General features: G+C 43.8%; 1 long non-coding RNA gene across 1 annotated transcript; it reads right to left on the bottom strand.

Moving 5' to 3' along the window:
* LOC146072567 (uncharacterized) lies at nt 1–27946 on the bottom strand. The gene is made up of 3 exons (XR_014473189.1): nt 27825–27946; nt 7674–7727; nt 1–242 (listed from the first exon to the last, which is right to left on the bottom strand). It is a non-coding gene; the product is annotated as an uncharacterized LOC146072567 (long non-coding RNA).
* Nucleotides 27947–27970: the final 24 nt, after the last annotated feature.

Genomic DNA, 27970 nt, shown 5'->3' with positions numbered 1-27970 from the left:
ATGGATGTTGACCTCTTGCTACCTTATATAGAGGCTCCATTTCTGCTTGCAGCCTGACATTTAGCCAGAAATAAACTGAGACAAAAGGCAAAATGTCAATGTTTTACACAAGAATCTAATCCTCCTACAGTCTGGCAGAGCAAGTTCCCCAGGTTGCGTTTTCTTCATTGACAGGGGGTGAAAGGGACATTCCTTCTGTCATAGCAGATCCTGATAGTCAGGGTCTGTGCTGGAGTCTGTTACTGGGTAAAAACAAATCATTAGGTGTTTTCTTTAACACAAAGTTACATGACTACTTTGCTTATTTTACAATTCAAAAGCTCATAGAGAATTATGTATTTGAGATTTTCTGTTCACAAGTTCTAAAGAAAATACTGTACAGATTGTACACTTGCTGCCAATGATGGCGGTACGGCATAAATGCATCCCCAACACTTAAAGACACAAATGCATATTAATATGAAGCACACCGGTTTGCTGATGGGTTTTGAGTACCACAGATTGCTTTCATTAATTAACCAAGTTTTACTAAAAAAAGAAATAACATGCCCTGACCTTGCACCGGTTTTCATGTAATGCCCTCAGTTGTTGGCAGCTTGAAAGCAGTGGCGTAAGTTCACCCCGGTTGCCCAGAGGCAAGATAAATATTGGTGGCCCCCGTCTGTCCGTCCCCTCCCCACATCTTAAACAAATATATGTATGAATGTTTGAATGCACAGTAAATATGCAGATTCTGATTAGGAATAAATGTTAGTGCCACAGAAGCGATATTGATGGCTTTCAATTAACTGATTCAAACTTGCAGGGTAGGAGAGGTGCCCCCTTGGGAGCAGGAGCCCAGCGGGAGATGACTCCATTGCCTCCCAGAGTTATTCCTCTGCATAGAAGTTGATCACAGGCTGTCAGTACACACTTGGCAGGCCATGAATGCTGTTTGTGGCGTTTCATGGTCCCTCAAGCATGCAGTAAATGTAATATTTGAAGTTTTCTTTTTTCCGTTCAGGAAGTTCTCTGTCTCCTATATATTAGTCCAGATCAGTCACTCTGACTGTGTGTATAATCCTGGGCGGAGTCATAGCCTAACTGCCACTGTCAATCACCACACTTCAGCACTGCTCTGTCTCCCCAAATGTCATCTCCCGGCATGCAGCTCAAAGCGTGAGTGAGATCTTCTTGCGAGGTATGCAGCAGGTTCTTTTTGAGGTTTCCACGTTCTCTGATAGCGGACATGGGAACCTCCGAAAAGAACCTGCTGCATGCCCCGCAAGAAGATCTCTTGTCTTGAAAAAGTCTCCGTTCGTCTAGGACAGTGGTTCCCAACCTTTTTTGTCTCCCGTACCCCTTGATTAGGATTTTCATTTATGAGTACCCCCCTCGTGAAATTTTTTAGAGGGCGTGACCTAAAAAGGGGTGTGGCCTCAATTGAAGAGAGAGAGAGGGGGGGGAGAGAGAGAGGGGGGGGAGAGAGAGAGAGGGGGAGAGGGAGGGAGAAGGAGAGAGAGAGCGAGCGAGAGGGGTAGAGAGAGAGAGGTATCCCTGTGTGTATATCTCTCTACCCGCTGCCATCCCCAGTACAAGTGTAACCTACCCAACCCCACTAACCTGTCAGTAGAACAGATACCTTAAAGGCAGCCGGGGACTTGTCTTCTTGTAAGCTGCGGATCCGGCCGACACCGTCCATGGAAGTAAATGAGGTGAGGTGCTCCTGGAACAGCGGGTTCTCCCTCACCCCCAGCCGCCACTCAAGTGTTACACATCGGGGCAGTCACTTTACGCGCCGGGGCAGTGACTTTACAGGAAGTAAAAGCCGGGGAGGGAGGGATAACTACAATATCCAGCATGCACCGGGGGACGGTGGCACGCACTGAGGGGGGGAGCACAGAGAGGCTGCAGCGGGTTGGGGGAGCCTGGAGGCTTTTTTTAGGAGACTGGAAAAGCCTCCCCTCAGTCTCAGAAGCTGGCGGCGCGTCTGACTGCCACGGCCGCCATTACAGGCCGGGCCACCGCGTACCCCCGAGCGGGTGGACCACAGGTTGGGAACCGCTGGTCTAGGAGACTAAACACATTTATTGTCACTTCCGCCCTTGCTGTCCTACACTTCCGCCCACACTTGGAATGTCATTGACTGCCAGCTGCTGACCTCTTTCTGGTAATCACCACCTCCCACTGCACCCTATACAGCCTAGCGTCTCAGGCTACCAGTGCTGGCAACGGGGTTATCCATTCCCCCTATCCATCTGCAGCCTTCCGGAAGCCCAGTGCAACAGCGTCCCCGAGGGAGATGCAGAACTCGCACACTACAGTGAGTGCATGATTGCAAACTCTTGCATCCTTGGTGAGCCTGGTAATTCAATTCAATTTACGCAGACCTGCTTTTCTTATACCAATCTGTCTGGCTTATACAAACAATACAAATATTACTTTGCCTATATTCCATATACTGTATATCAGCATACACACTAACGGGCTTTTTGCTGTTACTGTAACAGACTAAGGGCCAGATGCACTAAGCTTCAAAAGTAATAAAATGGAGAGTGATAAACCAACCAATCAGCTCCTGCCTGACCTTTTTCAAACACAGCCTGTGACATGACAGGTAGGAACTGATTGGCTGTCTGGCTGTTTATTACTCTCCATTTTATCACTTTTCAAGTTTAGTGCATCTGGTCCTAACTCCCTATTCAAACAACTAACATTGATCTAAGAGGCACATTGATTTGGGAACCATTGAGGTGCTGCATACATATCTAGGTGCACATATCTGTGAATTAGCTGGCTGCCAATCAGCATATTCAAGCAGTTTGCCCTTTATATGTTTTATATTATGTATTGACGTTTACTATTATGATACCCCTTTCACACTGCACTTGTTAAATGGTATATTGCCGTTTTTTCCCCACTTTAAAACGTTTAAGGCTGCAGTGGGAAAGCGCCAGAGTTGATATACCAGTTAAAGATAACCGGTATTTCAAAACGTTTCAGAGACGTTTTTTATGCAGTGAGAATGGCTCTGAAACGGTATTTAGTAAAAACAACAGATTACAGACCTGTGATAGGCTGTCCCCTGCATTCTGCATTGAAATGTGTTCAGGGGATTAAATGGGTTGACTGATGTGAATCGTACTTAAATGGTATTTAAAACGGTAATCTATTGCAATGTGAAGGCTCAGACCCGTTTTAAATACTTTATAAAAATAACGGTTTTTAAAACATTTTGGCAGTGTGAAAGCGGTATTATATGTAATGCTGTGTACCCGGTGAGATTCCCTTGCTATTCAACTTACGATTCGAGTGCTATACAATTTGCCAACTCTGTACTTTTTACATACAATTCATACAATCTGCACTATATAGTCATTGCTGCCCTGTCTATCTGGGTTTCGATTTGTGCTGTCACGGGTGCGCGAATTGGGATCGCAAGGTAAAAAACCTGTGCGATCTGCATGCGACTTTGACTATGTAGTCAAAATCTCATGCTGGATTGTACCGTGTGTACACAGCATAGAAACAAAATAACTCACACACATCTAATTATCTCTGCACATTTTTCATCTGCCCCCCTGCAGTGCACCTGGTTTTGTCCATCTAAGAAGGAAGTTGCCAGAAGGAGTAAACCAGAATAATGCCCTTAGAGTTGACCTAAATCCCTAACCTCAGCAATGCATTGTATTTGTGGTATTGTATGTTTTTCTAGTTCATGTGAGTTCCAGCAGACTCACTTATACATGCAGCAGCTGACGCCTACAGTATACATTAATCTATGTGGCATTTGCGACAATTTTGCTTATAAACAATCGCCAGGAATATCAGGTTTAGTAGAGCCCACAGGGCCCTCCCAGGCTAAACATTTTTTCCTCACCCACCCACGCCTAAATTCTGTACATCTTCCCCTGCATAACTTACCCTGCAGACACTGTTGTTTACAATAACGTCTTTCAAACGTTAAAAATGTTTTTTCATACTTTCACCAAAATACATTATTTTTACTAAAAAAGTTCCTTCATAACTTCATTCTGTACATTTTACTCTCTAAGCACTGTTCGTACCAACGGAAGAGGCTACACCCCCTTCACATTCAGTCACCCTTTGGATCTTAAAAATGTAATCTGCACTGCAATCCTCCATACAATACAAACCCTATTTCGCCGTAAAGCGTGCTTAATCACCTCGTTATAATATATGTTTGTTGCAGAAGCTCACATATTAATGGTTTTCCATTGACCCAAATCATGATGTCTACATAATTTATCAGGTCACTAATACCCCTTTTACACCAAGAAATAACCCAGGTTGGACCCAGGTCGGACCCAGGTCAGCATTGGTGTAAAAGGGGCCAACCCAGGTCCAGTAACACTGGTCTCCTACCCAGGTCCTGACCAGGGTTGAACACTGGTTGGACCTGGGTCGTGGGCGGTGTAAATGGTCCCAACCCAGGTTGAGACATCCGGGTAGTGCTGAAAGGATACCAGAAGTGCTGGACGCCTTTCCACAGTGCGCTGCTGTGGCAAAAGACAGCAGCCATGAAGGATACGGGCAGTGCACACAGAAATCATAATTGATATCATTTATCATTTATATTATTATTATTTTGGAGGGGTGGGGGGCTGGGGGGAGCACATGGGAGATTCCGTCTGCTGCTGCAGTGGAAGGGGCTGGGGAGAGCACATGGGTGATGCTGCACTTTTATACTGCTATGTAGGCTTGAGCAATGAATAAAACTTTTTGAAAAAATATTTAACAAAATAAACAAACCAACATTTTTCAATGCTAACTTGTCATGTCTTTTTATTTTTATTTTAAATCATTGAGGGAAGGTTGGATAGGATTTTATCAGTCCTAAAATGGACATTTTTAATGTCATCCATAGAGAAAAGCAGTGCTGACCCAGGTTCAGTGTAAATGGCGCAGACCTGGGTCCGACCTGGGTCACAGTGCTGTGTAAATGGGGTATGAAGCTGGGTCCAACCCTGGAAACTCCTGTGTTCAAAGACCAGGGTCCGACCAGGGATTTTGGTGTAAAAGGGGAATAATTAGGCTAGGCCAGTTGATTGGATTGGTCACAGAGTTGGTCAAACTAGGGAAATGACAGCCGGACTTCTGGTGCCTATGGGCTGCTTCCTGCACTGGTATTCAAAGAGAAATTGCCTGATCCATTCACAATGAATACTGAGTGCATGAGGTTGAAAGGTGTCACATCATAATCTTTTTATAGGTTGGTTTCTCTTATATATTTGTGATGCGATTTGAATTTGTTTCCCTATGTTTAAGCCCTAACTGTGTTGAGTTTGTATATTCTCCCTGTACTTGCGTTGGTTTACACCGGGTACTCCGGTTTCCTCCCACAATCCAAAAATATACCGGTAGGTTAAATGGCTCCCAACAAATTTAACCCTAGAATATCTACGTGTGCGTGTACATATGGTAGGGAATATAGATTGTAAGCTCCACTGGGGCAGGGACTGATGTGAATGTTCAACTATACTCTGTAAAGCGCTGCGGAATATGTGTGTATAAATAACTGGTAATAGTAAGAATAATATTATAGTCTTTATTGTTTTTTAATCTGCTTTAAGATAATATTGATGTGATAGGTCATCACAAACTTAAACCAATCACTTCTTTGCTCATATTATAACCAGAGTACATTCAATTAATATTCAGCCTTTATCTTGTGTTTGCTTTAGTTTAGAAATGTCCAAAGTGGCAGTGCAAACAAGCAGGGCTGATTGCTGGGGTGTGGTTGGCAGTCACTTTAATTAGTAAGATCGCTATTTTCTCAATGGTTTATAAGTAGTTGTTGAAGATTATACAAAGAACTGGCTGTTAGAACTGGGGAATAATAGGTCCACCTGATATGTCAGGAGGAGAAAAGGTCTCAGGAGAGACTGAGTTGTGTAATATTGAGGGTGGTGATAGCATAGAACGCCAAGGGTAAAAACATACATACACCATTGAAATTCATACAATAACGTGAAAAGCAAAGTAATACAGGTGAATGATCAACAACAGACTAAGCATCCCTCCCAACTGTCCCGCTTTTCGCACAAACGCCCCTTTTTTTGGGGAAGTTCCTGGCAGTACCCCATGGGGGGGGGGGGGTCAGTTGGGAGTCCCCCCGTCACCCGTGAATAGACACTGTGTGCATGCGCACAGTGTCTATTCTGCAGCCATGCCCCAAAAGTTCTTCCTTTTCCCACCGATCTGATGTTGGGAGGTATGACTAATTAGGGAATTCTTTTAGCAATGCAGTTTAGTCAAGTAAAAAAAACCTTGTGTACCTCGCATCCAATTTTGGATTACCACAGTTTGGGATTACAGTAGGTATGTGTGCAACTCATAACTGTGATATCTAATTTTTTGAAATGGTTTCAGAGGTTTTCAGAGCTAAAAACACCTGCCTGGAGGTTCTCCTCTCAATCTTTAGACTCAGGAGGGGTCTGCTGGGAGCTGTTGGCTCCTGGGGGTATTACACTATATGGGGTCACTTGCACCCACTTAGACACTCAGGGCGAGAAGAATTTTGGATAATGGATTACCATATTTTGGAATATTTTTATATTTGAATGAGGTATCTTAAAGGTATCTTGCATTTCTGTTGTACAAACACATCAAACACATGGAATACACACAAATCTATTTTATTTGTGCATGAACAAGGTCCCAAAACATGAAACAAAGTTTGTGTCCTATCTCAGGCACTGCATTTGAATGCCCAGCAATCATTTTCTTGCACATATTTACTAGTGCCAGTTACGTAGCATGTCCCCAGCAGTGCCAGTTACAGATGTCCCCAGTAGTGCCAGTTACAGATGTCCCCAGTAGTGCCAGTTACAGATGTCCCCAGTAGTGCCAGTTACAGATGTCCCCAGTAGTGCCAGTTACAGATGTCCCCAGTAGTGCTGTTACAGATGTACCCAATAGTGCCAGTTACAGATGTCCCCAGTAGTGCTGTTAGAGATGTCCCCAGTAGTGCTGTTAGAGATGTCCCCAGTAGTGTCAGCTACAGATGCCCCCAGTAGTGCCGTTACAGATGATGTCCCCAGTAGTGCTAATACAGATGTCCCCAGTAGTGCTAATACAGATGTCCCCAGTAGTGCCAGTTACATATGATGTCCCCCGTACTGCAGTTACAGATGTACCCTGTAGTACTTTTATCAAAAAAAAAAAAAAAGCAAAGTACATTTTAAAAACTATGGTTTTTGGAATTATTTGGATTACTCATATCTGCATAAGGGATACTCAACCTGTACTATGGTTGAACAGAACATTGAAAGGATAATCTATTATTATACTTGCAGCAGCTCATTCCACTGCTATCCATCAAGCATACCTTCAATGGGATCCTTATGGAAGAATAATGCTACATCATTCCTGCATACATGATAGTCGCGATGTGTACCAGCCACGTGTGGCCCTAACATACTATTAAATAACATTATATTGGTTTCACTATTTTTGTCCTCTCCCTGTTAATTTGACATGAGAAATCAACATTATTTTGATATACCCATTGTTTATCTAATACTCCCGCCCGCAGGTTTGTATGAAGCCCGTTCCACTCTTGCTTTCTCCTCTAATAGGTGACGGATGAAATGGGAATGTTGGTGAGAACACAGGAGTTAATCCCTTCAGAATTTTCGACCTTCTCCCCAGGTTATGATTAGTACAATTACCCAATTCCTCTCAGATGTTGTTTCTGTTTGAAGTTGCTCTGGGAGGATCTGCGTCTGAAATTGAAAACATTTCTTATTTAGTGACAACTTGGGGCAAGGTCACACAAGCACTTTAGAAGGAATCCAGTTTCTGACATGGAAACAGAACTGTTACAAAGCTGGTCATGCAGCATTTTCACAGTGGCAGGTCTATGGTGACGTGAGTGACATTTCGCCATGAATCCTATAGTATGGGGAAAGTATTTGGTTCAACAACATGGCGTGCCGTGTCCCAAGAAAGTCATATTGGGGCTGATCTTGTGATATTTCACAGTCCAAGCCGATCATATAAGCATGAATGGGCAATTCAGCACTGTAGGGATCTTGGATACATTTCTGTATCAATACAATTGCATGCACAGCTATGACTCTTTGTGTAGTTACAGCAGTGCTAATTTGCAAATGCTAGTTTTAGTCTTTCCCTTGTGTACTAGTATGTGCAATTCCTGATGTGCCCGCTCACAATGCCTGTGAGCAGCACAACTCCACTGGTGGTTCTGAACACTAGAATATTGTTGCAACATTGCATGCACTATCAGCACCAGCCTATGGCAAGCGCTCCTTGTGTGATTTCTTCCAACATTACCTTCGTGGCTGGGGGTCGGTGTTTGGAAATGCAGCTGCATTCACTAGTTGCTCGATTCACTCAGCGTCCACCTCTTAAGCCCAGATGTATCAAGCTTCAAAAAGTGATAAAATGGAGAGTGATAAACTACCAGCCAATCAGCTCCTAGCTGCCATGTTACAGGCTGGGTTTGCAATATGACAGGTAGGAGCTGATTGGCTTATCACTCTCCACTCTGTCACTTTTTGAAGCTTGATACATCTGGCCCTTAATGAGGCCGTATAGTTGCATCTTGTATGCTTTGCAGGCTGGAGTCTGATTTCAGATTGGGCAGGATGGGGAGGGGTGCCTGAACAGATAAGTGTAACTCATAGCTGCCTACTCTCCTGCATTCTGCAGGAGACTCTCTGAAATAGCAGCAATCTCCCCCTCTCCCTCATTAGTCTAGCAATCTCCCTAATGTCACCTAGCCAACATTACACTGTTGCATTGTTGGGGTAAAAAGGAATGAGAGACAAATAGACAAATACATTTACATTGAATTATCAGCACCATTTCCCAGCACTTTACCAAGTATAATAGCTCTTACTAACTGCTTTGGGGCTCATCTAGATTTGGATATAAGTCATTTTACAAGATCCCTCTCAGATGTAGCAGTGCACACCTACGCTTCTAAGTGCCACATTCAAAATCTCTCCATATATGGAATTAGGCCCGCCCTTTAGGTGGAGCATGATACATCTGCTCAATGGGTCGCTGTTAAAAATTCTATTCCCAAATATAATCTCCCTGAAACTAGTTTTCAAAAGTAGGCAAGTATGGTGTAACTGTGTATGAAGCAGTGACGTGCGGTGAGGTTAGTGGTTGGTGAGGCACTGGCTTGGTGGAGCCAGTGCCGATGGGCTCTGTGGGGAGCGTTGGGACTGGGTTGCTTCTGTGCTGACAGGTAAGTGCAGGAGCTGCCACCTGCATAAGCAGCAGAGACCGGCAGAGCAGCTCCTTCCTGTCAATGCAGAAGCAACCCGGACCAGCGGTCGCCACAGACCCCGTCGTCACTGGCTCCACCAAGCCACCATGGGGTCTGTCCACATAACACTTTCACTTAAAAAAACCATGTGGCCAAATGTAGAAGCCTCTGAGTTCAGTGGCTGTTCAGGGTGCCAACTGAACTCTGAGTTTTTTGTAACAGGGCAATCATTTACAATGCATGGTTTTGTCTTGTAGATGTCTGCCTCTTTAAAAGAACCTCTGAGTTCAGCTAGCACCCCGCACAGCCACTGTACTCAGAGGCTAGTACATTTGGCCTTTATACTTCATTTAAAAACACAGCATTTTACACAAACACACAGATACACATCTATGTCACTTTACACAACACACACACCTCTGTCACTTTACACAAATGCACTTCTGTCACTTTACACAACACACACACCTCTGTCAAAAAAACACAGCCCCCACCCTCCACAAACACCATACATACCGCATTGTTTACCAAAGGCACTGATTACCTGCGCAACAACAAACTGGCAGCCAGGGGCGTAACTAGAACTTTGTGGGCCCCATAGCAACATTTTTAAAGGGGCCCCCCAACTTAGGTTTCCCCCAGAGTCTGTATGGCTAGTGCCGCACAAGAGGTGTGGTTAGCGCTGTTAATCCTTTTAATGCTGGCCCAGCAAACAAGCCATTACTCCGTTATAAAAACTCTGAGTTCCAGGCAGTGGCTGGCGGGGCTGGGGTTAAGGATGGGAGTCACCAGGATGGTGAAAGTCACCGACTGTTCTGCTGTCTGCCACAGAGGGGTAGGACTCTGTCATCTGTCTAATATTATGCTGTGTACACACGGGGCGATAGGGGCTATAATCGCTGGGAATATGGTCGCAGGCGACCATATTGCCAGTGATGGAAGTGTGCCCCGGCGATAAATCGCCGGGTGCGTGCTCCTGTTTTCAGCCCCATTGTAATCGCTGGTCGCAGGAGCTTGCTCCTGCGACCAGCTAATTACCTCTGCGGCTCCCCGGGCAGAGGTTCCCTTTCATCAGCGACCATCTCTGGTCGCTGATGAAAAGGAGACACTGGGCAATATATTGCTCAGCAATATATCTCCCCCCGTGTGTACGGGGGCTTTAAGGGGATCTTCTTTCTTTCTCCCTCTCTGGTTTCTCTCATATCTCACCTTTTTCTTGGTCTCTCATTCTCACTCTCATACACACACTTCTATAATTTTCTATTTCATTCGGATACTCATACATACATACATAGCATACATCCATGTACTGCTATTTCACACTGTATATAAATGTATACACCAGCTCTCACCTACACACATACATACACCGCCTCTCACATACATACATACATACATAACCGCACTCATACAAACATACATTGCTGCTCTCATACATACATATATATATATATATACACTGCTGGTCTCTTTCATACATACATACATGCACCTACCGCCACTCTCATACTTTACATTTCTACATACAGTGTACACTGCCTCTCTTATATGATCAAATCAAATATACGTCCCCCTGCCCCCCCCCCCCCCCTCCCCCATCCCCTAATACAACCCCAGTGTGACTCCATACTGTACATATAAACAAATCTCCCCCACAACACTACATTAGTGCGGCTCTGTGCATAAATACAAATCTCTCTCTCTTCTCCCACCTAACCCCCCGCCGCCGCCGCATTAACGCTGAGATCAACTGTGGTCACAAACTTCAGTACTAAAAGGGTCCTTACCGCTACTCTAGCAGATTGCTGCATGCCGCTTTCTCCCTGCTTCCCTGCTATCCATAAGATATACTCGGCGCCCGGCGGTGCTGCTGCAGGCGGCGAGTGGCAAGTCAACTGCTGTATACTTCTGTACAGCGCAGCACACAGGATCCTGCGATGTCACAGGACCCTGTGTGCACAGGAAAAAACGTAAAAGAGCAGCACGCAGGTACCCAGTGGCCGGGAGACAGCGGCAATACAAGTCAGCGGTACGGCTCGTCCGGTATTAAAAATGGCTCTGTGCTATACGCGGCACCTATAGAAGAGCCACGGTGACAGTCAGGGATGTGCTTTTTGCCTATATGAAAGCACACCCCTGTCACTGAGGCAGCGCCACTGTGCCCAATCACATCTGCCTCAGTGACAGGGGTCTGCTTTCATATAGGCAGAATGCACGTCCCTGTCACCGAGGCACCGCTATAGGTGCCGCCTATACACCTTTTTTTAATGGGCTTTTACAGCCCAGTGCTCAGCCCTGCCCCCTGCCCGCCCCCTGTTTCTGTTACTGTACGATAGACAGCGGGAGGCACCGGACTGGATGCCTCCTAAATAAAAAAAAAAAAAGGTAAAATGGTTATAATAATACAAAACATATACTTATGACACATAATATGTGTCATAAGTATTTTCTTTGTATTTTTTAATGATATTAATCATTAATGACAGGGGAGGCTCTGCCTCCCCTGCCTCCCCTGACTGCACGTCCCTGGTATGAAGTGATGATCTACTTTTATTTTCATGGACACCATGCAGGCGTCCATACGTGCAGTATGACTGTAGCTAAACTATGCATATTTCTCAAACTCTGGTTTGCCTTCACTAATCCTACTGTGGAAATGTTCTGCAGGGATATTTTTAAAAATTGTTCTACTCTCAACACTTTAGAAAACCTATCTGATTCTAGTTTAGCTGTCATTTTCTAATCTGTACTAGAAAAGGAACAACTGGTTGCAAATCCGTAATGAGCAAAACAACCTTTCTACCTTTTTTTTTTTTTAACCTCCACAACTGTTTTAACGAAAGCCCCTCTACCAGTTGCACTGTCACAGTACCTGGCTAGTTTCTGGATTTTTTTTTACCACTTTCAATCAGGGTGGCTCTGGTAATGACCGTGGTCAAGTCCATAGTGGCAATCGGTTACCGAGCTTATTTCTAGCCTCCTGGCAATTTTATGCTAGTAAAGTTATGACAAATAACCATACTGTATACTGCAGTGGCATAAGTTTGTAAATATCGGTGCACCCAAACCCCCCCCCCCCCTCCAACACACACACACACACACACAGAACCTTTAAATATGTGTATGCGTGTGTGTGTGTGTATATGTATGTATGTTATGTTTACAATAAAGAGACTGTGACATCTATGGTCCTGCTAGGAGGGGGAGTCAGCCACAGAAGCGGTATTGACCGCTTCCAATTAACTGATTCAAACTTGCAGGGGAGGAGAGGTGCCCCTTAGGAAAAGGCGACTCCCTAGCCTCACAGAGTTACGCCTCTAGCATACTGCATTATATAAAGGGTGTTAAAAAAAAGAAAGGTAACTAAAACTTATATGTGTACAGTATATTATGTGTTACAGTATACATTGAGTGACAGCCAATATGCCACAGTACACTTATCCAGAAGTCCACAGGCTCACCCAGTACATGCTGGACTAAGGTTGCCAATTTTGGGGCATTTTTTCAATCCCGGAATTCGGAACTGAAAAATGCCCAATCCCGGGATTGGCTTCCCTAATTAAAAAAACCCTGTGCAGTGCTGTGCGGCTGGGAGGGTCGGCGGTGAAGCTGGAAGGGTTGGCCGCCGATCACTGAGGCCGGGAGGCGGGCGGGTGAGTAAATGGGCAGCCACGTAGTGAAGCCGCGAGCCAGCAGGAACCAGGACCCGGCGGTGCGATGCAGTCATTCTGCGTGCCCAGGACGGGTCTGGGCAGCGTCTGAGCACACGCTCAGGCGCTGGCCGGCATTAGACTGCGCATGCGCAGTCTAATTCCGGGATCCCACCGATCCCAATCCCGGGATTGGCCACCCTCTACTGGATGCATATTATGTCAGTAGTGGCCTGTTGTCTTTTCCTCCCTGCTAGTCATGGTCCGTGGGTACTCCTCAGGATCAATGTTGGTGTGTAAGGATCATTCGCCTTAGACCAACTCCAAAGTGCGACTGCTGTGCGTGTGTCTGCTAAAAGACTGCAGTCATGACTGTCACATGGCCAGCAAGCCAGCAGCCAGACAGACTCAGCACCAGAACTGTTTTGTTTTCCTATAATTATTTAGTGTTAACTTGGGCTTGGCTCTGACTGACAGGTTTAAGGGCCAGATGTATTAAGCTTCAAACAGTGATAAAATGGAGAGTGATAAACAACCAGCAAATCAGTGCCTACATGCCAAACCCAGCCTGTAACATGGCAGTTAGGAGCTGATTGTCTGGCTGTTTATCACTCTCCACTTTATCACTTTTTGAAGCTGGATACATCTAGCACATATCTGTGTCTGTCAATTGTCAAACTACAAGGTGCTTTTCAATTTGTAGACCACTCCATACTACATATAAACCAGGGTGCCGGATGGGGTCCTGACAGTCATTTACCCGACATCGAGTTGGTTCTCTGTGGGTGGGGGTGGGGCGGGGGGGTTGCGGGGTGGGAGCACCCACCAGAAAAAATATAAATCGGCGCCCCTGGTCGGGATCTCGACTGTCGGAACCCTATACCACACCCATAAACTAGAGGTATCTTACCTGCAATAAGATAGTAATACATATAGAGAGAGAGAGAAACTTTTATTTAAACTTGTACTTCGGTCTTTTGACTTAAAAAAAAAAACCTGTCCCTCATCATTTATATTAAATGCAGTGCACATGACTTTGTCCACTTGAGAAGGAATTTGCCTTTGCGAGGAAACCAGAATAAGGGCCATAGTCCTTATTTATAATAATTGAAGTGACACCACCTAAGGGTGGTATGTATTCTGTCTTGTTGAGACGGACATAAACACGATTAACCACATTTAGCTGTCTTTGTCACAGGAACTAGTTATTGTAATTATGTTTGTGCGCTGTTATTTTGTTTTTTAGTTCATTGGTCTTTTGTTTTTTAATGTGGAATGGCATACTTGGCAAGTTTACATAATTAGTGTAAATTTAAAAAAATAAATTCGGTTAGATAAAAAGGTCAATTTACAATTTGAGCAGCCATCCTTTAACAATGCTTATTCCAAAGCAATATTTTATTCTACAAACTGGCATCTACAGCTTTGTGCCATGCCGAGGTGCCAGAGCCAAGGAAGTGACAGCATGCTGTTACAGAATGGCATTAACATCCTGCCTTTGGATAGCTGCTGATCTCCAGGACTTAAACAGCTGGAAAATTCTCCTCCTGCGTCTAGCACATGATTATGTTCTCATAAATGAGGCTAGAAATTAATTCTAACTGACAGGAATGCCATTAAAATAGGCAAGTTCAGCTTTGAATTTTATCCTTGCTGTGAACAATAATCATTTGTATGGTTGGCATGATTGATCCAATTTCATCTGATTTCAGACCTTGTTTCTTAGATGTTTCAAGCACAGAGCACTCGCTACTAGTTTTCTTGTTATTAGTCATTCCAGACAAGTACAAACCAGCTGCCTTCCTTTAAAAAGAAAAAAAAAATGCTTTTGTACTGATCCAAGCATTTGCCGGAATTCTGGTACCCATGCAAACATCTGTGGCTCAGTTTTAACTCTTTAATTTTGAGATTTATATGATCCTGAGTTTGGGTTGACATGTATTTGGTCGACACAAGCAAAATGTCGGCATGGTCAACACACGAAAAATCTTTGCTATTTTTAGTGTATCCAAAATATCTCCGGGCCACAGAGATGGACTTTTTCATTATATAATCATTATGGGGGTTCTACTGTGATGCATGGAACTGGGACATCAAAACTATATAGAGGGTACTGTATGCCAGTGGTATCAAACTCATGGCCTTTCAGCTGTTGTGGAACTACACATCACAGCATTCCCTGCCACAGATTTTATATAATGGATTGCTAAAACTGTGGCAGGGCATTCTGGGACGTGTAATTCCACAACAGCTGGAGGGCCATGAGTTTGACACCACTGCTGTATGCAGTCATTTTGCATTCAGTCTATCGTATGCAAACCCAGCCAAGCCTGCCTAAAGGCTTGGCGATCCAACATATCTATCCTGCAGCCCGTGCGACCCAGAGGCTCTGATATGATGCGCATGGGACCGTGCATTGCATCGGACCTCACGTCAACAACTTGTGATTTGGATGCTTTTCATATGATTTATCGCGTATGCATGGACCATGCAATTGCACAGAACATAGAAAATGCACACTAACACAATGAATCAGACACTGGGCGAGATGTACTAAAGGGAAAATGCGGTAAAACCCCCGTTTTACCGCATTTTCCTATGTACTATTACCCAGCCGCACCATTATCGCAGGGCAGGGTATCGCCACCTTTGGGTGGCGATACCCTATAGAAGCCTATGGGCTTCTTTTCACCACCCGCCGCCTCACCGACCCCCCCTCTCCCCCTCCCTTGGGCTTACCTTCTTGCAGGTCCTCCTGGACCCCGGAAGGTAAGCCCTTCCTCCCCCTATCAACGCAGCCGGACGTTCTTCCGGCTGCAGGGGGGAGGAGGAGGCGCCAGGGACAGCCTGCTTAGCTATCCCCGGCGTGTAGGCATCAGAAGCCAGCTGGGAGGTGACGGAGACCCCCCGCAGACCAGAGTACAGGTATCCCGGGGGGGGGGCTCCGTTACCGCACCACGATGCCAGCCGCATATGTTAGTACATATGCGCTGGCATCGTGGCGGGGGGGGGGGGGGGGGGGCGAAGGGCGGCAATGTATTTTAATACATCCTGCCCTCTATTTGATACAGATTTCTGCTAACACACTCCTGGGGAGTAATTCAATAACTCCCAGTCCTTAACCCTCTGGTTAATGCTGAGCAACTCATTCACTACTGTATGTAGGACAATGACACAAGGCAAGGATATCATACCTCTCAACTGTCCCTATTTTTGTGGGACAGTCCCATTTTTGGGGGACTGTCCCATGTCCCACCCAGGACTGGCAGTGTCCCACGGTGGGGGGCCAGTTGGGAGTCCCCCCTGCCCGCCGCTGCTCTGCTGAATAGACACTACGCGCATGCGCGCTGCATCTATTCAGAGGGGATGGGGGCGTGGCCAGCAGCTCAGAGTGCTGTCCATGCCCCCTTAGAAGTAGGGCTGCAATCATAAGCCATTCCCCCAAATTGTCCAGCTGGCACAGCTACAGTAGTTGGGAGGTATGGGGTAGGAAAACTCACTTATATTGTAGGGAAAGTGGTGATAAGTCACAGGGGGTAAGGGCAGTCTGGCACTCAGTGAGCCTGTACACTTCCTAAGGTTGAGTGTACAGTGTCCCTGAATGGACTTAAGGGGTGTACACATGAGACTCAGCTCTGCGATTTTCACTAAGCTAAGTCCTTAATCAAGATGTAGTTAGCCGTCAGAGATAAGACGTTAACTCCATCCTGCATTCCCACAGCCGCAGCCAAATACACAGCGATAGGCACCCTACTGAAACTCGCCTTGCCTGCATAGTCTATTTGGCCAGGCATTAGCGCTGCACATTGCTATCTCCCGCTATGTACACATGGGGCGAATCTGGCTAACCTTGGCGATTTTCACACTCTAGTCAAAATCACCTGGCCAAATCGTACCATGTGTACACCCCTTAGAGACAAGGAGCGCAATAAAAAAATAAAAAGACTCCTTTATGGAGACAACTTTTATTCAGAGGTCATTACCCCTTATTTACAAACAAGGCATGATGTATAAGGAAGAAAGAAGTGCTCCAGGAAATAAGGTGACATTAAATATCTTTAAAGAGATTTCCTGGAGCTCCATTTTCATGTGTATAGGAATGTATATATAGAAAATCCTGATAATGCAAGGGGTATTGAAGTAGGCACATTGTTTATTATGCTAGCAGCAATGGTTTGGGTCAAGTGTGACCTTTTCTGGAACTACAGTAAACATAAAAAGTTCACATATCACTCCAAACATTTCTGATTGGGCAATAACCGGTTTCTACTTACTTCAATAGTCTTGAGTGCCATTATATTTTCTGGATAACATAATTACATGTTTGTACATAAGTGTTCCTATGACGTTACTCAGTTGTAAATGTTTGCTTACGTTTTGAGTTTACTATGCAACAGAATGAATCTGGATTTAAACCATATTTATTAAAAAGGGGGAGAAAAAAATTCTGATTAAGAGGAGAATTTAATCAGGCCCATTCATTTAATGAGTATAGAAAAGGGTATTAGCCTCAGGCTTTAACATCAGGTTGCCGACTTTGGGACTGCCCTTTCAGGGAGAGGGTAGCCAGCTCTCCAGGAGGTAGGGGGCATGGCCGGCGCCCATGACATGAAATGGGGCAGAGTCGGGGATACCCAGAGAACCTACAAGGGGCGGGCCATTGTGATTGCATCATCATGGCAACACCCTTCGCTGTGTAATGCCGGTAATGCCCAGCAGGGGGCGGGGTCATGAAGACACAGTTCACAGGTATTGCGTGGGGACTGATGCCATTTCAGGTAACTTGTCCACCTTTCGGAGGGGCACGGAAGGTGTATTCAGTTTGCAGAAACCCCCCGGGCCATTCCGGTAGGGTAGGCAACTCTACTTTAACGTTCGGTGCTATTCAATTAGAGCCCCATTTTCTTTAATTTAATTGTTTTCAACTCATAGAATACAGGATAGTAGGAAAAGGCAGAAGAAATTGGTCGCACAAGACCATATAGTATGTGTTACAGGACCCCCTAGATGCAATCACGACCGTCAGGTTGTGGTAATAGCGGAGGTGTGCTACCCCAGGACAGTGAGAAATATCACAGCAGAAAAAGGAAAGAAAGAATGTCCTTTTTGGTTGGGTGCACCTATGTATAATTAAAATATAGCTTTTAATGAGAATATATAAAAAAGATTTTTTGCGAAGTGTTAAAAAATATTTTCACACACAAAGATTAGACATACAAAGGTTAAAGTCAGAAATAACACTTAGTAAAAATGAGGTGGCAGACAGAAAGCTCTCTCTTAGTATCCTTCTCTCGGTAGTGGATGGATTGGTGTAAAAGCACCTTGTATTTAATTCATACAAGTGGGGCACTTGAATTGTGATCCCAATATATGCAGACCTATTATATATATGCTGCTTATTGGTTGTGCCCGCTCTGCGGGTACCCACAGTGTCACTACTAATGGTCCTGACACACCAGGTCAATCACCCGTTTACCCAGATTGTAACTGGGACAGAAGTGGGCTATTATGTGTGGTATGGAATAATAATACGCTAGGTTAATTATTATCCACTGCGATCCCGCAGGTGGATATTATATATCTCTTGGATGATAAGCCTGGCGATTAGTGTCACATAATATATGTCTCAATACACAGGATTTGTTAACAGGATCTATCAGACTCATGCGTTGTGTTACTGGTCTGAGATCACTGATAACAGATAGGTAATGTGTATCAATTGGTTCACCGCGTGTCCCTTAAAGAAGCAGTTAACTGTCCCTACTTATTGTGTCATGGATACAAGCTCAATGGCTGGGCACATAGGGACAGAAGGCACCGGTATATATACCGTTAGTGCCCCGCTATATATTGAAGGGACTGCTCTAGTATGTGCAGACTCTTATTGAGCCCAGAATTAGTTAGCGTTGAGTTACTTCCCAATTACCCTGCATATAGCCGGGACAGATCATAAGGGTAGATGATTATACTCATAAATAGTAACAAGCAGTTAGGGCTGGCGTTATTCCACTGCGAGCCCGCAAGTGGGAATTGGAGTCTACAGTGATTTAGAGCCACAGATGAGGTCACAATCTGCGCTGTCAGTATGTGCCGACGTGGCAGTGGTTCAGTGTGTGCAGAGTGATTTGAGACATAGATGCTTGAGATCACGCAAGCTCACTGTGGTGTAGTGTCCACACAGTGCTGCAGGACTTAGATATCAGATCTCATCGACCAGTACGTTCCTTCCCCAGACCCACAATGTACGCTCAGTGGCTGGGTGCAGAAGGGTTGGAGACGCCGGTATGAATGCCTGTCTGGCCCCGCTACCCTTACAAGGGCTGTGGGGTGACACTGCCTAATACACACAATCAAAATACATCCTAAATAATGAAAATAATAAAGAGGAGAGAGAGCTGATTCTGTCTGCGCACCGCTAGCCGGCACGCGCTTCGCAGAACAGCTTTTTCAAGGCCTTGAGCGTACATTGTGGGTCTGGGGAAGGAACGTACTGGTCGATGAGATCTGATATCTAAGTCCTGCAGCACTGTGTGGACACTACACCACAGTGAGCTTGCGTGATCTCAAGCATCTATGTCTCAAATCACTCTGCACACACTGAACCACTGCCACGTCGGCACATACTGACAGCGCAGATTGTGACCTCATCTGTGGCTCTAAATCACTGTAGACTCCAATTCCCACTTGCGGGCTCGCAGTGGAATAACGCCAGCCCTAACTGCTTGTTACTATTTATGAGTATAATCATCTACCCTTATGATCTGTCCCGGCTATATGCAGGGTAATTGGGAAGTAACTCAACGCTAACTAATTCTGGGCTCAATAAGAGTCTGCACATACTAGAGCAGTCCCTTCAATATATAGCGGGGCACTAACGGTATATATACCGGTGCCTTCTGTCCCTATGTGCCCAGCCATTGAGCTTGTATCCATGACACAATAAGTAGGGACAGTTAACTGCTTCTTTAAGGGACACGCGGTGAACCAATTGATACACATTACCTATCTGTTATCAGTGATCTCAGACCAGTAACACAACGCATGAGTCTGATAGATCCTGTTAACAAATCCTGTGTATTGAGACATATATTATGTGACACTAATCGCCAGGCTTATCATCCAAGAGATATATAATATCCACCTGCGGGATCGCAGTGGATAATAATTAACCTAGCGTATTATTATTCCATACCACACATGGTAATAGCCCACTTCTGTCCCAGTTACAATCTGGGTAAACGGGTGATTGACCTGGTGTGTCAGGACCATTAGTAGTGACACTGTGGGTACCCGCAGAGCGGGCACAACCAATAAGCAGCATATATATAATAGGTCTGCATATATTGGGATCACAATTCAAGTGCCCCACTTGTATGAATTAAATACAAGGTGCTTTTACACCAATCCATCCACTACCGAGAGAAGGATACTAAGAGAGAGCTTTCTGTCTGCCACCTCATTTTTACTAAGTGTTATTTCTGACTTTAACCTTTGTATGTCTAATCTTTGTGTGTGAAAATATTTTTTAACACTTCGCAAAAAATCTTTTTTATATATTCTCATTAAAAGCTATATTTTAATTATACATAGGTGCACCCAACCAAAAAGGACATTCTTTCTTTCCTTTTTCTGCTAGAATACAGGATAAGTTCTGGACCTATTTGTTAACTGGTTCGCTGATTTATCAGGGATTTCTGTTCGGTTCTACTCAGACCTGAAGAAATCCCTTTTATCTGCAGCCTGCTGGCTGTCTCTGGGCTAATTGGATAGCCACGGGGGATTAATTAGCCCACTGTAAATTACCACAGCTAATCAAATACTCCCCTATATTGAAAGGGATCAAACTGTATGGGTGCAGATCAGATAAGCAGTTTACGAATAGGCATATTACTATACAGCTAGTAATATATGTGGGTAGACTTCTGATTCTTCTGCAAAGTGTAGTCTTGCAGTATGTGTGTCCTGATGCAAGCCATAATATACCCATTATATTGTGTGTGTGTGTAGCAGGACTGATGAAAATATAAAATATATACATTATATTTCATTAGTCTGATTTAAGTGAACTCAGGTTGTTTTGTACTACCTTCAGTCAAACAAGCCTCAGTACACATACCTATGCTGACACAGTAGTTAATCATTCTACTTCAGGTAGTATACTGACAATTCAATTCTATGTCAGAAAGGGTTGTAATATAACTTGGTAGGAATATACTATAAATGTATATGTTATTGCTTTGGTATACATTGTAATCTTTAGAAGTATAGTGGGTGTTTGTCATATGAATATAAATGGTGGTAGGACAAGAAGGGAATGTGTATGTGTGTATATGTATATATATATATGTGTGTGTATATGTATGTATGTATGTATGTATGTATGTATGTATGTATGTATAACTCGATGCTCAGGTGCTGTTGAGCTGTGCTCCACCTGTGTATCATAGAGGTCGGGCTGTGCGCGCAATAATGTGTAGGAGTGATGTTGTAATCCCTTATGAATTATTCTCTTTATATTTTCTTTCTATATCTTCATTACTATGATATATGTATGAATTTGCTGATTAGTCATTAATATTGTTTTTCTTTGCCCTGTTTGTAAATCTACAGGTTGCTGCTACCTCGCTGACATTTCTCCGGAATTAGATAAATATGTGCTTTTTTATTAGAGATTTTTTACCTGGTATATGTATGTTTTTTATGAATATATATATATATTTTATATATATATATATATATATATATATATATATATATACTTTTTTATATATACTTATTTTTATAGTGATAAATGAAATTGATGTTTTTTATATACTTCTCCCTCTTTTTTATTGCGGTTTGATCCAATGTAATAAAGATATATGGATGAACTGTCATTTTGTAGCATATGCTTGTAGATATTTAAATGTGAACTGTGTATATATTTGTTAATTGCTTAAGATTGTTTAATATATGTCACCTGGATGGGTTAATTGATAGCCATATATATGTCTGACAAGGAGAGGTATGGACACACCCCCTGACGAAGTCCAACGGTGACGAAACGCGTTGGGCGTGGCTTAGACTCCTGACGTGTTCTGCGTCTCTGGCTGTCTGCTTCCAGCATACAAATGAGAGGTCCCGAGTGTTTGCGGTGTGACGTCCCTGGATACAGGTCTACAAGTGCGGCGGTGAGAGCGGTCTGCCTTGGAGGTTGTTCCTGATACCATCTGACGTCCCCCACCTGTTCCATCGTACCGGTTGATGTACCATGTTTTGCTGGCAAGCTGATTATCCTAAACCTTGATGTATGTGAGCATATGTACATAAGTAAATTTATACATTCATTATACTCACGAGTGCGCTTTTTTCCTTTCTTCTGCAAGTACTGTACTGGATCCTTTTGGTGAGGATCTTCAAAAGAGCGGCACACATCGAGACATTATTGGATTCTATATCATCAGAGGACTGTGTTTTGCGCTGGTATTTTTCTCTGTATATATATATATATATATATATATATATATATATATATATATATATTCCCTTAAGCTGATTTTCCCTTTAAGCTGATTTTAGTTTATAATATATGTTTTTCCCAATAGACAAAGATCACTAGTCTAGTCAAATAGTCAAGTGTTTTTCAACCTTGTCTTATTTCTGGGACAATACATTCATGGTTGAGGTACATGTATTATAATGTTACAGTCTGAACTTTGCACCAAACAGCGTGCTCAGGAGTTCTGTGGACTATATTGCCCGGGACTCTGTCAGTGTAAAAAAACCTCATTCTTGGATGAAACACCAATTAATGATTTGTTGAAGTACTTTTCTGGGAATCCACCCATCTGGGTCTCCGTAAATTTAAACCCACCGGTAACATTGTTTGTGTGTACACACACACACACACACACACACACACACACACACACACACACACACACACACACACACACAGAGTAGGGGCATCATTTATCCCAACATCTGGCAGCTTTGTACTGGCTGTTATCTCTGATTTGTGATCTTCAATGTTTTCATGACAGCTTTGGCCATTTCCTAAATCTTCTTACCCACCAGCCCTTCAAGCCATGTTCACAAACACTCACTGAAGGAAGCTGGAATTGGGCTGCTAATTCTGACAGTTTTTATAACAAATTGAAGCCAGGCATTGGGTTTACACTGGACTGCATCCTGATCTTGTGGCCGAGCACAGGAAGAACCAGATGTATAAGACAGATGTTCATTGTATACAGGCAAAGCACATATACTTCCTACTGCCACCTACCTCATATAAATGGTACTGTGATCAATGTGAATGTGCTTCTGGTGCCTGTGTAGAGGAATTAGAAATCTCATACAACTATTACACTTATATATGCTAAATAATAACTGGTAAATGAACCCGGCTCACAGAAGAATACAAACTGGTAAATAAAACAACCACTAGTTCCTTGGCTAGTATTCCATATAAACCTCTATTCTGGTTGCAAGTATATAAAGAAATGACCATTAAAATGAATGCCCATCCAAACGTTCTGTGGGGCATACCCATTAAATGTATACCGGAGTGTACAGAATGTGATTTGCTAGTCAACTTATGTTTATCAATATGTTAATAATGTACTGCACATTTGCCTCTCTTAACCCTTTGAGTGCCAAGTGAATTTGTCAAAATAGGTGGGAAAATTGCCAAGCAAACATTCCAATATATTTTGCATATTTTCTATATAATATAAATGTTACGACCTGTAACATTTACATTATATAGAAAATATACATTTTTTACACATTTTTTTTAATTTGACTTTATATAACAAATGTGAGCGACGCTGGCATTTTTAGCGGCTTTTTTGCACATCGCACAGATTTTGGCACTCAAAGGGTTAATACGCATTTTATCCCTACAATCTTATGCAATGCATTTTTTTTCATGGAGATAATACTTTTATGTAACACCCATCACCAACTACCTGTAGGATTATCACTGATGATAAATAGTGAGTAAAGTCAATCCCCAGGGCGTTTTTTTCAACCTCGGGATTCAGGAATGAAAAATGTTTAATCCCAGGATCCTGGGATTGGCTTCACTAATAAAAAAAAAAGCCCTGGTCACCCCACATATTTACTTCCATTGGCGGGTTTACCCAGGAGCCGGGTGGGCGTGTGCAGTCTAATGACAATATCCCGAGATTGGAAACTCCAATCCAGGTCTTGAAATGCCGAAAAATTTGGGGGCCAAATCGCAGGATCCCGCCGATCCAGATCTTGGTATTGGTCACGCTAAGTGCAACACCTGAGTCATCAATCTCCTGGAACACAGTGTAGTCTGCATCACCAAGATGACTCTGGAAACACACTGAACTCTGTCCGAAGAGTTAAATCCCTCAACAAATACTATAAACTGTAGTGGGCACTTGGCACATATATTCATATGGGCATAGTCATAGCCGAGCAATGAGCCTCAAGTATTCATAAAATGAAATCAAATAGATTTGAAATGGATTACCAAGGAATTTACTGCGGCCAATAGAAGGTGATAATCTCTTTCTATGATGGCTAATAAACAAGATCTAAATATACACTTCAAGAAGTATGACGTTTTTACCCCAATCCATCCATGCACTCAACCTGCCTCTGAGCCAATAATATCAAGATTTAGACCCTGATGTGCACCATAAGTTTTAGTGCTAAGAATAATGTAAAGACTGTGTAGGTGCACTCACCCCTCTATCTCTACAGACACACACTGTTCTGGGATCATTACTAAGGGCTAGATGTACTAAGCTCGAAAAGTGATAAAATGGACAGTGTTAAACCACCAGCCAATCAGCTCCTACCTGCTATGTCACAGGCTCTGTTTGAAAAATGATAGGTAGGAGCTGATTGGAGTGCAACATGGTTTGTCCATCTGCAAAAATTGCAATTTTGCTATCAAGGTGGCCTTTCCATCCAGAATGGCCAGGAGGCTCCCCCCCCCCCCCCCGCGAAAGGTGGGCAAGCCTGTGAAGCAGCACCACCGCCTCAGAGGACACAGCAATTATGATGCTGGAAGCAACCATTTTGGGAGGGACATTTCCAATAGTATGAATGAGGCGAGCGTGAACAGCGGCCCTTGCTGTGACCACAGACCCGCAGCAGCGGCCAGGGCAGGGAATCCTCTAACAAGAACCAACACAAGACAACAAACAGTTACTATTGGGGAAGTGGGGCACCTGAAAGATTTTTGGCTGTGGAAGCAGAATTTGTAGTTACGCCATTGATACGTCAGTACATTTTTGTTCCAAGAATTGCCAACCTTATGGTGTTGCACATTCGGGAATTCTCCTCTAGTGCCCCCCCCCCCACACACACACACACACACACACACACACACACACACACACACACACACACACACACAAACTCTAACCCTCCCGATCTTATTGTTATCGACATTTTTACTACATCTCATCATGAGGACGCTACTGTGACCAAATATAGGGCCTGATTCAGAATGGTTTGTTCAGACTAGCAAATGGGTAGACGCCGCCCGGCTGCCACCCTCCATCCCCGCTGTGCGATCCCCCACATTTGCATGTGTACGTGTCGCTAACACATCCCCTCACATGTGCCCAAGAAGAGGAGGAGAAATTATTTAATGGTCACTGACCATCAAATGATTTCTGTAGCCTGTTTGTGTGCGTGCGTGCGTGTGTGTGTGTGAGGGGGGGGGGGTTTGTATGCAGGGGGCACTTCAAAGATGCCCCCAACTTTCTAGAGGATGCTTCCAAGTAACAACACAGCTTCTGATTACAGAGGCACATCTGCTTGTATTATATGATATGAGTCATTTATGGGACCTGTATCTGGATGTAGTTTATGGCGCAGGCCGTTTGTATGAATGATACAAAGTATCTCACAGCTTATATAATATTCATCTTGAAACAGGTTAATGCTTGATACCTTGATCAAGCTGGAGTCTAAGTTAATTATGGGAAATCTGAGACCTTTCTGCAGTGGTAAGATATGTAAAATATACCCTTGATAAAGTACATTCCTACTGCATCATTGCCTGTTACCCTCTTGCAACCACGGTATTAAGACAATATACTAGCTGGCAATAATTACTGTTGGTGGTTTGGCCGGATTTATGTTAGACGGGCTTTAGCTATATTCTCTTGTCCCTCTTAATTAGCAATCTACCTCTGCTCTGAATGTGCTTGGGGGATCTGTCATCTTAGGTTTACGGTCTCATCACTATTTTAATTAAGTCCAGGAGAGATTGCGTGTCCCCAGTATTAGGCTACATGCAGGCAGGACAACTGAGCCACATTGCAGAATGGTCACACGATGCTCATTCCAAGTTGTCGCTCAGAATATGTATATTCCACCCACAGTGCTTCCCATTACCTGATGAACCCAGCATTACCGTGTACTGTAGTAGAGATAGAGACTAAGGGGGTGATTCAGATCTGCTCATAGCAGGCCGAATTCGGTCCCCCAGCCGAATATGCGCCTGTGCAAACCCCCTCAGTGAAGCTTTTGGCGAGTTTAACTCTCGCCGAGGCGTTCACTCCAGTAAGGGAGCAGGGGAACGCCCAGCGTTTTAGGCTGCATTCCAGTGGATGTGTAAGCGGGGATCTGCATGGCGGGACGGCATGTGGCATTTACCTGATCACTAGGCTGCAAAATTGGGTTAGAAAAAGTGTTGAGTCGCAAGTGTTTTATCTGATCCAGTCCCATGTGCATTGGATCGGAGCCAGAGATCACAGGGGCTGCAATCAAGAACTCTCAGACCCGGCAGCCCTTGCTGGGATTGCATACGATACATGCAGAAGGACTGTATATGGTGCATCATATGTGATCCTGCTGCCCAGGAAGCTGCCGGGCAGTTCAAGGGAAATCTTATGCGACTTTTACCTCAGAGAAGTCGCATAAGTGTAGGTATGGGTCATAGGGTCAACAGTAATAAGGTCAACCACTTCTGGTCGGCACCTGAAAAAGGTTGTCATACCTTAGGTTGGCATGGTAACAAGATCGACACAAGCAATATGTGGACATTGACCATGTCAACTAAATATATGTCGACGTTTTCATGTGTCAACATATGGCCTGTTGACTTAAGTTTATAGGGGCCTTTATTATTATTTCACAACTGATTTGGGAAATTACCAAACCCCAAGGGAAACACTCAAATCTATAAAGATGGCAGTATATATACTGGCAGATGCTCAATTAGTTTAATAATACAGGTTTAGTATCCCTTATCCAAAATGCTCGATCCCAGAAGCATTTTGGATAATGGATTATTCTGTATTTTGGAATATTTTTAAATTTCAATGAGGTATCTTAAGGTATCTTGCATTTATGTTGTATAAATAAACATATCACACATGAAATACACACAAATATATTTTATAAAAAAATGAAACAAATTTTGTGTCCTATCTCAGGGATTGAATTTGAATGCCAAGCAATCATTTTCTTGCACATATTTAGTGCCATGTACATATCATGTCCCCAGTAGTGCCAGTTACATATCATGTACCCAGTAGTGTCAGTTAAAGATGTCCCCAGTAGTGCCAGTTACATATCCTGTCCCCAGTAGTGCCAGTTACATATCCTGTCCCCTGTAGTGACAGTTACATATCCTGTCCCCTGTAGTGCCAGTTACATATCATGTACCCAGTAGTGTCAGTTAAAAATGTCCCCAGTAGTGCAAGTTACATATCCTGTCCCCAGTAGTGCCAGTTACATATCCTGTCCCCTGTAGTGACAGTTACATTTCTTCTACGATCCCATGGCAGCCATCACATTGGGATATCGTCCCATTCCTTGAGTTAGACAGGTTACCTTTTTTCCCAGGCTCCTCCCCTCTTGGGTATATACCACTGCTCCTCCCTTCCACTGGTGTCTTTTTTTCCTGTCTCCTTGTTAGTTAGGGCAGGAAGGTTACTTTATTTTGGGCTCACCTTTAGATACAGGGGTCACTCAGGGTGGTTGCAGCTTGGGAGCGTGACCCTTGTAGGGTTCCTGTCCATGCCATCTGGAGTACAGCAGGGAGCAGTTGGTAAGCCTCCTCTCTCCTTCATGACACCAGCACACTAGCGCCAAACAG

The sequence above is a fragment of the Crinia signifera genome, chromosome 4, assembly GCF_055691185.1.
Source record: "Crinia signifera chromosome 4, ASM5569118v1, whole genome shotgun sequence".
Lineage (NCBI taxonomy): Eukaryota > Metazoa > Chordata > Amphibia > Anura > Myobatrachidae > Crinia > Crinia signifera.
Note: the sequence above shows the minus strand (reverse complement) of the source record. Positions and strands in the feature narration are given on the sequence as shown.